The sequence below is a fragment of the Myodes glareolus genome, chromosome 14 (assembly GCF_982192425.1).
Source record: "Myodes glareolus chromosome 14, mMyoGla1.1, whole genome shotgun sequence".
Lineage (NCBI taxonomy): Eukaryota > Metazoa > Chordata > Mammalia > Rodentia > Cricetidae > Myodes > Myodes glareolus.
Window position 1 is genome coordinate 65,672,101 of NC_142039.1, and position 16,402 is coordinate 65,688,502.

The window sequence follows — 16,402 nt, forward strand, 5'->3', positions numbered from 1 at the left end:
ATGATCTCATTGTCCTAAGCACCAGAACGCTACAGATGTATATTATATTAATAGGTAGTGACTGTGAAATATTGACTAAGTACGGTGTCCTGGCCATCCCACTGCCGTCTTTTGGGGGCAAACACTGTGAGACTTTGTTTTAATTATGGATATGAGAAAGTGCGAATCTACAATCAATCCCAGAACAGAAGAAGCCAAAGCTAGAGGATCTGGATAGTTTTGAGGCCAGGATGGGATAAACAGAGCTATCCTACTTAATATATAAAAAAAAAACCATAATGAACAAAGTTCATGCCCACACAGAAGAAGTTATTCAGTTAGTAGGCAACAAAGTTAAAACCCATGCTCAGGTCCTTGTTGGCAAGAGAATAAGTTCTTAACCAGGTCCCTGAATGATCCAAGAATGTTGTGGGGGAAGTCAGATCCTTTTGTGGAGGTGGCAAGCCTCAGACAGTCAGAAGTTAAGCTGCTCACTCCAAGTGTGAGAATCTGGGGTCCTTGAGCAGGTGTACCCAGAATCAGAATTTAAAGATAGAGTGTTGCTTTTGGCTATGATCTCTCCCTAACCCAAAGGATCTTTTGACCAAGAATTACGGAGACCAAACACTTCCATGACAAGGTCATGGAATCAAGGCCTGCTGGAGGACTCGCAGACTTCCCAACCTTTGAACAGGCTTAATGAGGATGTATCTCTAGTTCATGAGTCACCTTCTCTGCAGGCAATCATGAACATCCACATATAACACTATCTGCCCTTCAGGTGAGCTAGAAGGAAAACTAAAGTCATAAGTACATACATCTTCGGAAAACTTGAATTTGTTGCTGTGAAGACACCAGGCAGGTTGAAGCAACAGCTATTTTCTGTCTATATGTTCTAATGATCTAATGTTTTCCCCAACCAACGAGAATTTGGTAACGAAGTTGGCCATCTTTGGGAAGGTATTCAGGAGGGCCAGAGTTTGCATAAGGCACAGTAGTACAATTTTTGAGGCTCAAGCTGATCGTGGAATTTGCAAAAAGTGGAGAATGACTTTTTTCATATTTATGAAATACGACTGAAGTCAGAAGAACTGCACGAACCTATACAGTAACAGGGTTCACTTTTCTGGAGGCAGTAAGAGAAGGTTCAGAATGGTGGTTGGTATTTCAGGAACTAGAACAATATTCCAAAACTAAGAGAAAAACGACTTCATTGTTTCAAGACTCTGGCATGGCACTGGAACAGCAAATGAAAATGCAGAAGATGGGCCACATTGAGAAGTAGAATTCTGGTCCTATCGTTTGCTCTGTGTGCTTGCAACCCACACTTCTGTTTCTGTCCTCCTTCAGGCTGGGTCTCAGAGTGAGTGTTGATTATCACAGAGCCTACAGAAAGGTCAAAGTTGAGATGAACCAACACTGAAGAAAGGTTGTGTGGTCATCCCTTCCAGGATCTCACGCCAGGGAAAATACCATCTGCAGCGGACTTCTGGCTGTAGGAATGGGCACAAGCCTTTAGAACACAAGAAGATCCTTAGACGTATAGCCATTACCCCATCTACAAAAGGATGTACGTGGGACATGGTGTCCTCACCAATAATGATAGCAGCATAATATTTGGACTGTTCTATGTGTTATGAGAAATGCACTCAAGTCCTGGTGGGCATCATTTCATCACAGTAGCCCAATTTGCTAAATTCTGTAGTTTTCCTCCCATAACATTTGAGGAAACTGAGGCCCAGACTGATTACAACTTGCCCAAGAACAAACTTTGCCCAAAAATTAGAGTAGGAAATTATGGAATCTGGATTTCACATCAAGCCCAGCTAAGATCCACATCTCCACACTGAACTCTTACATCCTACGGACAGTAGGCAAGACCTAGAGGCTGAGCCAGCCCACGACTGAAGATTCTCTTCGGACACCTTTGAAGTTGATAATCACAGTACGGCAGTCACACAAATGGATTGTGTGGCTTCCTACTTAAGAGAGCAATGACAGAAAAAGTACACTTGTCACAAAGGGAAATGGTGAATCTGGAGGCAGTAGGACATTAATACACATCAAGTTGTCCTTATTAGACAAACACTCACGTGAGAGCTTTCTGCCATTAAAACCCCATTTTCTCTCACCTGCTTGCAATGAATAACCACTTAAAATGTTAGTATCTGCTTCCATTACTTGGTTTTAACGCCTTTGTTTTAGCAGTCACAAGCACCTTTATAGAAAATCCCAGGCATTGTGCTTTAAAAACACTTGATGTCTTCCTAGCTTAAGCCGTTGTCGTTAAAGTGAGTCATTTGATTTACTTATTTGTTTACAGATATGGTTATACAGTGTAGCCCAGCCTAGTCTTCCCTTGAACTTAAAGAAACTCTCTTGCCCAAGTCTCTCCAGTTCTGACATTGCAAGCATGTGCCACCAAGCCCAGCAAGTTAGTTGTCATCTTAGAGAGAAGATGGCAGAGTGGCAGAGTCTTTCCCACAAGTGACCATTTTCAAATGGTTTGATGTGGTGTTGGGAATCTGCCTACAAAGAGAGCAAGCCTATAGCATTGGGCTTAATAATCAATCTCTATATGAGATGTTGGCTGGGGGAAAAATACCAAGGTCTTTTTGAGTCTGCTGTTTTCATGTGTTGCCTGCACCAAAGTTGTATATTCACTGCACCCTTTCTTGGGAGCAAGGCTTACTTTCCAGCCCCTCTCACCAACCATGATGGTGTATTCCTTTCTCTCTGCACCTTTGCTCCAGTGCCTTCCAGCACTCACTTCTATCACTTTCATATCTACATTCTCTTTCACACTTCCTAAATCTTACCCATGCCCCACAGACTTCACCATGGCTTGTTTTTTCTTTACAAATTAAGTCAGTTTAAAATCCTACCTAGTTTGCCAGATTCAGTGAATATTCCTATCTCGGTGACACTACTCCTGAATTCATAATTGACTCCAAACTCTAACTCCATTACCTCTACTCTCTGCCACTCTGAAGTGAACTGAGATGAACAGCATATCATAGCAGGGCACATATGGCAAAGGAAGCTGTTTATTTCATGGGTAACCAGGAGAGAAAGAAGAAGACGGATGGGGGGGGAGATAGAGGGAGAGGGCACAATACCCTTCCAAGCTATACCCTTAGGGAGCTACTTCCACCAAACCCTGCTCCTGCCTTAGTTTCCAATACCTACCACTAATGCCACCAAATTACACACCTGCCAGTTTTAATTACTTTCCCAAACCAACCAGTGAGCAACCAAGCCCTTCACCCTTGAACATCCCAGTATGAATTCCAGACTCAACCACAGGGCCATTACTCTTAATTTCTCATTTGCCTTAGTACGGCATAGCAGCAAGATAACACTTTTTAAAACTTTGGATCATGCAACTTCTTTCTTCAGATTTCAATAAAGAGAATAAACCCTCAGTCTACAGTGTTCAAATCTCTTAGTCAGCCTTGACCCCTGCATCCCACCCACACTGTTTTTTTTTTTTATCCTTGTTGGCATGGCATTTCTCTGAGGAGTCGTGCGCATGCTCCATGACTGGGTCATGTAGCTTTGCTCTGAATTTCCACATAACCTGTCTTCCCAACCAAACCCACACTATGTTTGATTGTAAAGACTCATTTATCTACTCATTTTCTCTTTGGGATTTAAAAAGTATACATAGGCAGAGAGAATGGGAAACATATTCAAAGTTATATTTCCAATATGGCCCATGGAAGGAATTTCACAAATGTGAGACAAATTAACCAATGAATCTTTGAACCTGCTTAAATTCCACAAATAAATGCATCTGCTTATTCTGAAACTCTATGGCTCTGAACAAAGTGACTTACAATCCTTATTTATCCATCTTTCATTCTTGGTATGGCCCTTAGTTGGTACTACTTTTAAATATCACAGCTCAATTTACCTAAAAGAAACAACTCCTGGCAGCACCAATTACTTTAAGTGGAAGATGGGCATCAAAGAGGCTCCTTATGAAGAATGTTACCCATTTGGGCAAGAAACTGCTCTTGCCTGGACTGCTTGATGTTATGCTGCATGAATTGGACATGCAGGACCCACAGAAAAATGACAGCTAAACTTGCCTAAAGGTGAGACGGTCCTTTGGGGTTCCTGCTTCATGAAAGAGTCTATCAGACATTCTACAAGACACAGAAGAAAGTGACTACAAACTGCCAATATAGGTAGAACCGTTGTTGAAATTTCCTGCTTCATGGAAAAGTCTACCAGATACTATGGACCTGTAGGCTGAAGATTGGATACCTCAATGTTTCAGAAGGACTTTGGGTGATTGTCCAGACAATGAGATGCCTTTGTCAATTCTAGAGTTTTGGAATTTGTTTATAATGCACTTCCTGGTTACTTAGGTAATAGTATATCCTTCTGGAGTCTTTGATAGAGTTGAAGAATAGATAATTATAGTTTTCCTTAGTTAAGATAAAGTAGATATAAATATTGTAACTGTAATTCTTTCTTGATACCTGCTTGTTATATGTAATTTTACTATGTTATAGTTAAAACTTTCCTTTTTATTTCAATATAAAAGGAGAAATGGTGTGGGAAGTCCTTTTGTATATGTGTTGCTTTTATTAATTAATGAATAAAACTGCTTTTGGTCAATGGCTCAACAGAGTAAAGCCAGGCAGGAAATCCAAACAGAGATATATAGAGAAAGTAGGCAGAGCCAGGGGAAATCACATAGCCACCACAGGAGACAGGCTGTCAAATCTTTGCCAGTAGGCTATGACCTCATGGTGATTCACAGATTAATGGAGATGTCTTAGTTTAGGATATGAGAGTTATCTAGAAATATGTATAAGCTATTGGCCAAGCAGCAATTTTATTAATATAGTTTTTTTTGAGATTATTTCGGGTCTGGGCAGCAGGGAATGAATGAGTAGTCTCTGTCAACACATAGTTTTGTCTTTTACAGTAGAGTTGGCATCTTAAGAGATTTGATGGTTTTTAATCATCTAATAATGTAAAATAGGTTCTGTTCAAGACACTATCTAGGAAGAAGCCTGGAAAACAAAGCCCAGCTAAACATTTGGATCAGTTCTTCATGGGCCAGGCGACCTGTCTTCTACTGCCACTGGGGATAAGACATACAGTTATAAATACTGGTTGTGCAAAGTGTTCTTTGCAATGTAAGACTCTAAGAAGTCACTGCAATAAAAAGGTTTGATATATTTGAAGAACTGGAAGCTTCTGAAATACATATTCCTAATATTGGTCACATAGGAGAATGGAAAAATATGCACTTTTTAAAAATATAATACATGGGTCGGTAATGTCAACAGATAAACACACTTGCCACAAAGTCTGATGACCTGAGTTCAATCCTGGGGCCCACTTGGTAGAAGAAGAAAGGCTACTGTAGTTTGACCCCTGACCTCAATCCAAAGGTATAATATATGCAACCCAAATGTGTTCACCTACACACACACACACACACACACACATACACATATACACACAACACAATAAAATGTAAGTATAATACATATTTTTTGCAATTGAGAAAAAATTATCATCATGTTGAATAGTAATCAAAATTGGCTATGGGAAAAGTGATTCAGAATACTTCTGGATGAAATAGATCCTTCACATTGCCTTTTGCTAAAGTATTGTGATTTAGGCACTAATTTCTATTTTTGAGCGCATTGATGAAAATTGCAATTTTAGAGTACCATCAGATTTTAAAATATGCAACGCAAGCAATTTTCACTTTTGTTTCATTTTCTCCTAAGAAAATGAACAGTTCAGATATGCTGACTTTCATAAAAAAGCAACCACCCCTTTTGTCTCCATCCTATAAAATTAGAAAAGTTATTCATTCCTTCTTTAAAATGAATATTACATTTATGGATATAAACAGCTTCTCAAATATAAAAGATCTGGAATGTACTTTATCTTCTCAGAAAGGCAGAATGTAGGAAATGCAGATAAATTTGTAAGATACCCATGAAGGACCTTGTACATAGTGTACAATCTGGTTTCAGAAATGAAATAGTCATTTAGAGAAAGGAACTTCAGAGGGTCAGTTATGAATGACAAAGAGAGTCAAGGTAGGGTGATTTCTAATGAGCCACAAACAACATGCATACAAGTTCTCATTATTTTTATTTGATTTGATTTTATTATTTATGTTGTGGAGGTTTACCTGCATCTATGTCTGTGCACTATGTGTGTGCCTGATGCACACAGAGACCAGAAGACAGTATCAAAATCTCTGGAACTGAAGTTTCAGGTGGTCATGAGCTGCCTCTGTGTGTGTGTGTGTGTGTGTGTGTGTGTGTGTGTGTGTGTGTGTGTGTGCGTGTGCTGCTGCTGCTGCTGGGAATTGAAAACACTAGTAGTGTAAAATGCATTTTCTTTAAAAAGAAGTCAAAGAGTATTGAAAAGCTTTTCTCAATACTTCCTAGATTATTATCTTGCACGTAGAACTGTTGTGAACAAAAAAGGCTTCCAGAATGGCTACTTAGGATTTGTTGTTTGTTTGTTTGTTTTGTAGTTGTTTTGGCCTCATTCCTCAGCCTATTCAAATAATTGACTGAATCAGCTTTATAAATACGCACTGAAAACTTTCTCAAATGACATTTGAATCCATTAACATGTTTCCAAGATTTTTCTTCTTTATTGTCTATATGGTATATCATATATATTATTTGCTTAGGTTAAACCATGCCTGCAATCAATCTTGATTGATTGTCATTTAATCACAATGTAGAATTCTTCTACTGTATTATTTAGTTTAGATGGCTGTTGTTTGTTGTGGTGTTATCCATGCATGCTCAATAAGGGTATTTGGCTATATCTCGATTCATTATAGCGCCCTGAGTTTAATAGTAGGGTCATGCTGGATTCATAGAATGAACTTGAAAGATTTTTCTCTTGCATTTATTTGGGAAGAGTTTGAAATGAATAACTATTTATTTCTCTTAAGTGAAATCATGTAATTGCAGTCTTTTCTTTGATGGGAGACTTCTAGAGTCTGTCTCATTAGTCTGTTAATATACTCAATTTCATCATATTTTTCTACTAAAATATTCTCTCTCAATGTGATTCAGCCTTCATGCACCCAGATAATTATATCTCTCGACAGATTTGGGACGTTTTTAGTTATATTGTCCTTACATAGAGTTCCTGACTTTCTCATTTTCTCTTCCTTATGGACTCCCTAATACCTTCATTGGTTTGTTTCATGATGTTTCATAAATCCTACTGGCTTTAAAAAAATAAAAAAGAAACAAAAGGAAAACCCTAAAATTTTGGGTTTTGTCCTTTTTGTTCCTCTGGTTGAATTATTTTAAAATAATTGTCTTCAAATCACTTGTTCTTCTGTGTAATTGTTTAGTTTTATTGATGAAATTCCCAATGAAATGTTTCTGTCCAACTATTGTAATATTCAACTTCAAAATTTCTGCTATATTCTTTGCCATTGTCCATGTTTATTTGTCAAACTCCTCATTTTGTTGATGTATTTTTTCTTGACTTATGTAATAATCTATTTCTATTCTAGCATAGCTCACTGGAAATTCAGCAAATTATTTTGAACTCTTTGTCGGGTAAGCCATGGATATTCATTTCTTTGGAGTCAATCACTAGAGCTTTTCAAAACTTGGACCATGTTTCTTTGTTTGTTTTCTTTTCTTTTTTCTTTTTCAAAATCCTTGAAGCTTTGTATCACTGCCTTCACTTTCATGTCTTAACTCTCTGACACTGGGAGGAAGAGGCCTACATAAATCATCACAGTTGGAGATTTGGGTCCTGAGGTTTCCTTGGACCTTTCCTTGTTTTATTTATATATGAGTATTTTGCCTACATAAATGTCTATGCAGTACTCATATACTTAGTGCCTACTGAGTTAACAAAGCGTCATCAATTCTCTGGAACTGGAGTTATAGATGGTTGTGAGTTACTATGTGAGTGCTGGGAATTGAACCCCTGTCCTGTAGAAGAGCAACAATTGCTCTTAACTGCTGAGCCACCTGTAGTATGTGGGGCCAGCTTGTTGGGGTATCTGTCCCGCCCAGTACCCCACAGCAGGCAGGCCCCAAAGAAAATCACACACAGGACTCCATAAGGTTATAAACTGATTGGCCCATTAGGTCAGGTTTCTTGTTAACTCTTATAACTTATGTTACCCCATTATCCTTATCTATGTTAGCACATGGCTCAGTACCTTTCTCAGTGTGACAGCTTACATGTTGCCTCTTCAGTGGTCTGCACAGGAATGGCAGAGGAACTTCTCTGCTTCCCAGAATTCTCCTGTTCTCATTGCTCTACCCCTACTTCCTGTCTGGCTTTCCTGCCTATACTGCCTGCCTGGCCAATCAGCATTTTATTAAAATATGATTGATAGAATACAGATAATTCTCCCGCACCAGCCACCACCTCTCGGCTCCCCCTTGAACCTTTCCTATAAATGTGATGGTTCTTCTCTTTTTGTTCTCATTGAGATACAGTCTTAGAATTTTGTGCCTCATCTCACTCAAAGCCATTTTGGATCCTTAAATCCTTTCTTTTGTTTTCTCTAGAACAGTAAGCTCTAGGTTTTATGCCTGCTCCCAGTATCTGTGCTGTCCAGAGTGCTATAACAGTTTTCCCATTATATGCAGTTGTTAAAATTTGCATTTTTAAGGGGAGGTGATATTTTATCTTCTTAATTTGCTACCTTGTTGGTGTCATAAATGGTGTTCCTATCATGGTATTTTGTTGTAGCTGTTTCTTTAGACTGTGCTTCGCTTTATATTACAGGCTACCTTGAAGCTCACTGTGTAGCCAAGGCTGTCCTAAAATTCATGATAATTCTCCTGCCTCAGCCTCCCAAGTGTTGTAATTATAAATGTGACCTATCATACCTAGCTAACAAAGAGTGTTTCACTATAAGAAATAAATTTCACTATAAGAAATAAATTTCCTGCCTTCTTGTTTTAATTTTTATTTCTATCCATCAACTGGATCAATTAAACATTATTTCAACAAGGTTGTCTTTGTCTTAGCTTTACTATTGTTTACCTGAGTATTATTTACTTCTGCCATTTTTTTTGTCTACTCTGGTAGCTCTAAGAACTATAATACACCCACAAGAGACGCTTATTGAAGACATTTTTGAAGGGGCTCAAAAGTTTTCTTCAAAGGCATAAAAAGTTCTAATTAAACTATTTTTAGTGGAAATAAAATCTAATTTCTCAAGTATTAGCATTTGCAATAAAAATGATTTATCCTCCAGCCTTATGTTTTGCCTTCCACATGTAGTGTAGCCAATTATATTTTATTACAAGTCTAAAGCAGTTCCACTACACCCTAGATCAAATAGGCTGTAGGAGCTTTCCAGGGAGTCTAAATAGTATGTATTGTGTTGGTTCTATATGAAAACATGAACATGCTCAAACTAGCACAGCTTTCTTCCCAGCAGACCTTCAATTCAGAGTAACTTTTAGATCTAGAGAGATGATGGTGCAGCGATCAAGAACAAATGCTCTTGTAGGGGACCTGTGTTCTGTTCCCAGCACCCACAAAGCAACCAACAATCAACTGTCTCTAACTGCCATTACAGGGACTCCAGCCCTCTTTTATCCTCCCCAGGAACTAGGTAAACACACAGTGCACACACATAAATGCAGGCTAAGTGTGGGTATGCAAAATAAAAATTAGTAAATATTTTAAGAAAAGTAGCTTCTATATTGCTAGAGGCATATAAGGAAGTTTTGAGCAGTTGTTGAATCCTTGGGTCCTGTTTTTGGAAACAAAGGAAATGCAGAAGGCAAGCTGTAAATATCTCCTTTACATGGAGCAAGGAAGACACACTATATAGCTTCAGTCTTCATGGGTACTTCTCTCTAGTGTGGCCATTGGATTTGGATAAAGAGCCCTCAAAATATGTGAGCTAGAAGAATTTCGGTCTTCAATACCAGTTATCTAAAGGTGTCTTTACTAAGACATCTATTGCTAAATGGTCACCTGCTGTGTAAAAGCTCATAGTTATAACGGATTCAGTCCAACGTCAATTCTTTTGCCCCTTTATTAAACATGGATTCCTTTCTCATACAATGTAATCGAAACACAGTTTCCCCTGCCCCTACTCCCTCCAGTTCCTCCCCATCTCTTCTCCCTACTAGATCCACTCCCCTTCTATTTCTCATTAGAAAAGAACAGGTGTCTAAGAAATAACAACAAAAAATAACAAAATAAACAATAATAAAATGAAGCAAAAAATATGTTGAAGTTAGATAAAGCAGTACAATGCAAAAACAAAAGAGCCCTGCGAGAAGGCACAGAAGCAGAGAACCACTCAGTTACACATTCAGGTGTCTCATCAAAGTGCTCCATGGAAAATATAGTACATATTCAGGGGACCTGGTACAGACCCATGTAGTTGCTATGACTGCTGCTTTAGTCTCTGTGAATTTGTATGAGCTTTGCTCAGTTGCTTTAGGAGGCCTTATTGACCTGGTATCCTCTGTCCCGTCGGTCTTACCTCTCCTTTTTCTGCCTCCCTCTTCTATGAGGTTCCCTAAGCTTTGACAAGATTTATTTGATGGAGACATCTCATTGAGAGCTGTGTGTGCTCAATGGCTTTTCTCTCTCTGCATAATGTCTGGCTGTGCTTCTGCATTTGTTCCCATCTTCTGCAGGAGGAAGCTTCTTTGATGATGCCTGAATAAGATCTGATCTATGAGTATAGCAGAATATCATTAGGAGTCATTTTATTGTTACTTAAAAAAAAGACCAATAGTATTTTGTTTTACCCTAGGTTTCTGGGCTATCTTGTCTTTGGCTCTTGGTCACCTAAGAAGTTTCAGATATTGGTTCCACCTAGAGGAGTGGACGTTAAGCCAAATCAAATATCAGCTGGTTACTCTTACAAGGTTTGTGTCACCCTTATCTTAGTTTATTTTACAGGCAGGACAGATTCTATATCAAAGGGTTTCTGATTGGATTGGACTTCAATTCTTAACATGCAAACTTTGAAATATTTGTTTGATTCAACCTCATTTTTTTTCAATTTTTTAACTAATTGTGAGACAAACGGGTTCTAGCCTCTATTATTTATCTTACATATTCTATAATTAAGTACTAATTTATGTAAAAGGCTTATATTTTAGATGCATGAGCTTTTACATTTTTCAGGCCAGAAGTTATTAATTATTAACATGTCTCGCTGGCAAGGTCATCTACCATGATGCTCCTGCATTATTTCACTGATATTTGAGCCAGTTTCTTTGGGTTTCTGATGTAGACTGATGATGAGCAACTCCCTAGGAATCCTTCAGTCCTTCAGCACCAGATTGAATCTGCTGAGACATCCAACTTCATGGACTTTACAAGTGATGAGGTAAAGGCCTCTCCAGTTTGAGATAGCTAGTACTAACTTGGACCACCAAGATCATATCTACTCTAGTCTAGCCAGTGCAGTGTAATGCAGTTCCCATTCATTTACCATCACCCTGTTCTGTTCTTCTAGAGAATCCTGAGAAAACACATCATTTCTCTCATTTTATTTTTGGAAATGGGAGTCTCATGTAGCCCAGACTGGCCTTGAACTCCTTATCTAGGCAAGGATGACCTTCAGCTTCTGATTCTCCTGCTCCCACCTCCTGAGTGCTGACTTTTCCACCTGTCTACCGCTCTACGCCGACACTGCTGTGGTGCTGGGGTTCTGAGCCAAGAGCTTTACACAGGCTGGGCGCGCATTCCCCCAACCAAATGATATTCCCAGCCCTACATGCGGTATTGTTAAATGCTTAAATGCATTTTATTTTTTTCAGTTCAGTAAAAACACTTTGGTCTTTAAAACAACTAACAAAATTAGATAATTTGTCACAATATTTTAGCATTCTAAATCATGATTATATGTGCATAGGTATATTTTTCATGATATTGAAATGCATTTTTCTTCTTGCAAGCCTCACATTAGGCATAAAAATTCCCACAGCAGGCTGCACTGGTCAATGTGTCCCTAGAAGAAGGTGCTATGTAGCTCAGAGGTAGCATAAGCATCATTAGATGTGGGGTTGCTATGGTAACTCCTTTTTCTTTTATAATTGAACAGCATAGTAAGTAGTCTTATAAAACCCACCAACCCATAACTTTCCGGTGCCCCGAGGTAGATTTAACTTAAGCACTTTTTCTTTGTCTGTAGATTTTTGATCTAAGGGATTCGGGGGTTTGACTGAACCTGCTTTATGAGTCTAATGTGCTTTGGAAGTTAAATCCTTGGTTTGTTGACCACAGGTAATTTCCAAACCAGAGCTCAACACAGTTGTAAAGTCAGGACAAGAATACAGAATTTCTGTTATAAGAAAACTTTCACAGGGGGCGGTATGTATGAAAGCACAAGCAAGAGCCCAACATTTGATCATCTGATTTCATCTGAAAGTATGACACTTCGGCCAGTGCAAAGAAATCATTTTAGAAATGCAGGAGTCAGCGAGGGAGCCATTCTGAGATACACCCTGGGCAGTAGAAACACATATTGTGTTTGAATAGAAATTCTCCTGGGATCTAAGAGTCATATTTTCCTTTTTGAATGGAGGAGCCATGTTGTAAATATCCATGTCTTAGTGGAGGAATATTACATGGAGTCATAAAGCCCCTTTTCGTTTTATTAGATACAGATTCCCTGGTCATTTTGCTACTTATTTGTGTTTAAGCTGTTATCAAACCTCTTCATTAGACTTTTAATCAGAGTATACAACCAAAAATACGCTGATGCCCTGAAGATGTGAAACCTACAGGTGGGTTCTAAAGGTAACCTGGAGACTACTGAAGCTGCCTGTTCTTTCGATTATTGTATCTCAAAGTTTTTATTGTTTTTAAGTTGCTCCCCTCTATGTCAGTTGCTTTTCTCACCATATGACAAGATTCCTTAGAAAATAAACGGAAAGAAAGGAGGCACACCCATGGCTTGAGGGCACAGTCCATCGTGGCAGAGAAGGGTGATGGCAGGGTTGCTGTAGATTTGATGACCAGACTCTTATGGGTCACATTGTACCCACAGCCAGGAAAGAGAGAGCAATGGATTCTGCTGCTTTACCTCGTTCCTTCCTTCTACTCAGTTCAGGACCCCAGCCAATGGAATTGCAGCACTCACATTCAGGGTGGGTCTCCCTCAGTAAGCCTCTGTGGGAATGCCCAGAGGGGTGTCTTCTGGGTGACAATGAAGGTTAGCCACCACATCCCCTACAGCAGCTTTTCAGTGGTAATTTCCGTGACCACCGTGAATACCAAGACACTGTATATATTTATATATCATCCCTTTATGGACTGAGCCCCACTGGAAAGCATCTTAACAGTGTAACATCTAAGACTTGCTGCTTCCCATAACAAGTCCTGCTGATTGTGGAAATAGTGCCCTGTTGAGAGCTGACACTCTGGACCATCTGAAATCTATCCCTAAATTGAGTCTAAGACATCTCTGCCTCTGATCTGTTGTTACATTAGCCTTTGAGCAATCTTCTTTTAATTATCAACCCCTTTGAAGCCTTGCTTACATTTAGTGATTCTATAAGAAAAATCGCTATGGAACCACCATAAATCGTTGATAAAGTACTCACTGGAAGGAGTGTAGAATAAGGATAATTGCAAGGCCCGCTTGCATCTGTCTACCTGCGTGTTCCCTGATGCTCCCACTTTCTTACTATGTAACCTTGAACTTGTTATGCATCATCTTTCTGTTTCACCTTTCCCAAGTGCGAAATGAAAATAGCCACAGGATGATAAATGTTGAGGATAACGTGCATATAAATTACCTTGGAGAAAATGTTTGGCATTGTTAGCTCTTAGTACACAAGGTCCTCTACACAAAGACTACCCAGAGAATATTCCCACTGGCCATACTGTCTTGAACAATTAATTTATGACAGCAACAGATATTAAGAATATAGATTGAACAGATTTCCTCTATTTTACCTCTGAACGTATAGCAGGCAAGTCTTACTCATCACATCCAGCTATGATATAACTCTGGCTTCTCTTTTTGATTAACATGGCTACTGGGGTTCATATAAATCTCGGCTTGAGCCCTACATTCTTTCTGCATCACTTGGTCACTCTTAGTAAGGTCCTTCAGCATCATTAGCATTTCCTAACCCCTTTGATAAAATGGGTTTAATATTGATACCTAATTAACATGATTGTTTCGGGTAAAGTCCAGAGGATGTAACGAGTCCTACGAACCCAACACACTTTTGATACTTTATGTTTATTATTTTATTGCACAAGTTATCTAAAAAGCTTTGTTAATCTAGTGTTTTCATTGCACTTTATTGAGTGTGCGTGTGTGCATGCACATTTGTGCTTGAGTACACATATACACACATTCTATGGTGTGCACAGACAGTTCAGAAGACAACTTGTAGGAATTGGGGCTTTCCTTATACCATACGAATCCTGAGACATGCATTTAAGTCATCAGGTTTGATAGCAGAAGTCATTGAGACTGCTCACCAAGTTATTGAGTTACTCACTGAACCATCTTGTTAGCCCTGTAATTTCTTTTTAATAAGCCAATGAATAAACAGAAAATATTCTACTTCATCACCATGACAACAGTGTCTTCACCAGGTCTTAGGATCTGAGAATCTTCTCGCGCTGGTACTCAAGGCTTACTCAGATAAAAAAGAAGCCCTGAATTTCACCCACCCCACCCAGTAAGCCCTGCAGACTCATCCACAACTGTAGTGTTGATCTATAAGCTGGAGATGCATGGGAGTTTGCTCCATATAATCAATGCCTAGCAGCTATAGCAATGAAACAAAATTTCAGTACCTGGACACTTGCCTGAAGCTTAAAGAATTGTATGTGCTGCTGAGAAGAGAAATGGCGTCTCTTTGTGCCTTCCTCACAGGTGCTAACAGAAACAGGTGGACCTGTCACCCCCACCAGCCTCCTGCCCCGATGGCCTTTTGGTGCTTGTGTTAGTATCTAGAGCAGCGGTCTCAGCCTTCCTAATGCTGTGATGCTCTAATACAGTCCCTCATGTCGTGGTGACTCCCAACCATAAAATTATTTTCGTTGCTACTTCAAAGCTACTATACAGTTGCTTTTATGAGTCATAATGTAACTATCTTGCATTTTCTAATGGTCTCAGGTGACCCCTGTGAAAAGGTCATTTGACCGCCTAAAGGGGTCATGACCTACAGGTTGAGAACCATTAATGTAGAGTAACCCTTTGCATAGATTAAAGTTCTAGTGTCTTCTTTTTTGTGTGACCTTGAGTAAGTTTTTACATCATCCCTTTCAGGTTCACAGATGTAGAGATAGATAGTAACATTCCAAGACATTCCAAGAATGGAGTTCATATATAAATCTCTAAAGAACTGTGCCTCACTTATTAGAGATACTTTGTCAATGTAAATGTGGCTCATTTCTTTTTCCGCGGTTTCAGATTGATTGTTGGATTTGTAACAAACCAGGTTAAAATTTATCTTCTTCTTCATAGGCTCATCTAGGCCACTCAACAGACAGCAGTCCACAGCCTAGAGGAAGAGTCTTCAGTCCACAGTGCAGTTAGGTTCTTCCTTATATCGTCTCAGGGGGGTTGGAGTACTCAAGACTAAAACTAAGGAGAGTAGATAGAAAGAAAATGGGAATAAAGGTGTTCATAGCAGACAGGAACAAGAGCCAATATATGTTCAGAGAGCGTCATGAAGATCCGGTTTGAGTCCACAAAACTTGACTAACACTGGGCAAGGAAGTCATTACAAAATGACTGATACTGGGTAGTTTAAGGAACCCCAAATTAAGTGATGTCATCTATTATATAATTATTTTGGGCAAAGTGCCACATTGTGTGGACAAATATGGCCATCAGCTCAGAGGTGGGGCTGTTTCCCTGAGCTTCTGCCTTTACCAGCCTGCCTGTGTGTATTTGCCTGTAGGTCTCTGTGCCTCCATGTGGACTGTATTCCGTCTGTATGCTGCCCACGTGCCTGAGTGTCCATCAGTGGCTGCCTGCCTAATGTATTGATGTAAAAGGTACATCTGATCTGCCCTCCTCCTCTTGAATTCTCTTCAACTTCCTGGCCTCCCGTGGCCTGCCTCCTTTCCTGGGATCAGATGGTGGCTCCCAGGAGGAGGACAGGAAGTTGACTGTCTCCTGCAGTTTGCTCCCTGCAGCACAGCACAGTGTTCAGGACAACATGGCTGCTTGGGAGCTGGGAATCCCACCCCAAACCGCTGCCACTGCCCAAACCTTTGGAGAGTAGTTCATTGCACATAAGATGCTTCAGACACTCCTTATGTCAGTCCGCTCTCCAAGTCTAAGCTCAAAATCTTGTCACTATTTGAAATGGCTTTGTTTTGGGTACCTAGATACCCTCTCTCTCATTTCCCTTCCAAAACCTGGTCTCCAGTTGTCTCATGGCTCTACCAAGTCGCTAATGATTCAGTCCGTATATGTGTTTCT